The sequence below is a fragment of the Felis catus genome, chromosome A1 (genome assembly GCF_018350175.1).
Source record: "Felis catus isolate Fca126 chromosome A1, F.catus_Fca126_mat1.0, whole genome shotgun sequence".
Taxonomy (NCBI): Eukaryota; Metazoa; Chordata; class Mammalia; order Carnivora; family Felidae; genus Felis; species Felis catus.
In genome coordinates, this window is record NC_058368.1 from 24,001,326 (window position 1) to 24,003,516 (window position 2,191).

Below are 2,191 nucleotides of genomic sequence, written 5' to 3' on the forward strand. Positions count from 1 at the left end.
GTACTTTCCAAATGCTTTTTCTCCATTTACTGAAATGATCATATGGTTCTTATCCTTTTTCTATTGATGTGAGGTATCATGTTGATTGATTTGCAAGTATTGAACCACCTTTGCACCCCAAGAATGAATCCCACTTGGTTGTGGTACACTTTTTTAAATTTATTGAATTCAGTTTGCAATCGTAAATACATATACATATACATATATACATATACATATATATATATATATATGTATCAGGGATATTGGTCTGTAGTTCTGCTTTGTAGCAGAGTCTTTCTATCGTTTTGGTATCAGGGTAATGCTGGCTTCATATAATGAATTTGGAAATTTTCCCTTTTTTTCTATTTTACGGAATAGTTTAAGAATAGGTTTTAACTCTAAATGTTTGGTGGAATTTGCCTTGGGAGCCAAGTCCTGGACTTTTGATGGTTGTGAGTTTTTTGATTACTGATTCAATTTCTTCGCTAGTTATTGGTCTGTTCAATTTTTTTCTATTTATTCCTTTTTCAGGCTTGGTACTTTTTATGTTTCTAGGAATTTATCCATTTCTTCCAGGCTGTCCAATTTATTGGTGTACCATTTTTCATAATATTCTAATTGTGTTTCTGTGGTGTTGGTTGTTATTTCTCCTCTCTCATTTGTGATTTATTTGGATCCTTTTTCTTTTCTTTTTTATAAGTGTGGCTAGAGATTTATCAATTTTATTAATTTTTTTCAGAGAACTAATTCCTTGTTTCATTGATCTGTTGTTGTGTTGTTTTGTTTTTTGGGTTTTTTTTGTTTCCGTATCATTTATTTATGCCCTAATATTTATTTTTTCCTTCCCTCTGCTTGTTTTAGGTTTCATTTTTTGTTCTTTTATCTAGCACCTTTAGATGTAAGGTTAAGTTGTTTGAGATTTTCTTGCTTGAGGTAGGCCTGTATTGCCATATACGTCCCTCTTTGGACTGCCTTTATTGCATCCCAACTGTTTTGGACTGTTATATTTTCATTTTCATTTGTTTCCATGGATTTATATTTTATTTTTTAATTTTATTTTATTTATGAATTTTTTTTACTTTTCAATTTTATTTTATTTATGAATTCCTGGTTGACCCATTCCTTGTCTAGTAACATATTGTTTACCTCCATGTATTTGTGGTCTTTCAAATTTTTTCTTGTTGTTGACTTCTAGTTTCATAATGTTGTGGTTAGAAAATGTGTGTGGTATGATTTCAATCTTTATGTATTTGTCAAGGCCTCATTTGTGACATATTATGTGATCTATTCTGGAGAATGTCCCATGTGGCCTTGAAAAGAATGTGTATACAGGGACATCCACTCTCACCTATGTTATTTAACATAGTACTAGAAACCGTAGCCACAGCAATCAGACAGTAATGACAACAACAAAAAAAGGCATCCAAATCAGCAAGAAAGAAGTAAAACTTTCCCCATTTGCAGATTATATATATATATATATATATATATATATATATATATATATATATATAAAATGCTGAGGATTCTTACAAAAAACTGACTGCTAGAACTGATAAATCCCAGTTGCAGGATACAAAAATCAACATACAGAAATCTGTTTCTATACACCAATAATGAAGCAGCAGAAATAGAAGTTAAAGAATCACTCCCATTTGCAATTGCACCAAAAACAGTAAGATACCCAGGAATAAACCTAATCAAAAAAGTGGAAGACCTGTACTCAAAAAACTAAAACACTGATTAAAGGAATGAAAGAGGGCACAAAGAAATGGAAAGACACTCCATGCTCATGGATTGGAAGAAAAAATATTTTAAAATTTCTATGCTACCCAAAGCAATCTACACATTTAATGCAATCCCTATCAAAATACCACCAGCCTTTTTCACAGATCTAGAACAAATGATGCTAAAATTTATATTGAGTGACAAAAGACTCTGAAGAGCCAAAGCAACATTGAAAAACAATAGCAAAGCTGGAGGCATCACAATTCGGTACTTGAAGTTATATTACAAAGCTATAGTAATCAAAACAGTATGGCACTGGCACAAAAATAGACAAACTGATCAACAGAACAGGAAAGAAAACCCAGGTATGAACCCACAATGATAAGGTCAATTAATCTTTGACAAAGCAGGAAAGAATACCCAACAGGAAAAATCATTCCCCTAAACAAAGAGTGCTGGGAAAACTGGACTGCAACATGCA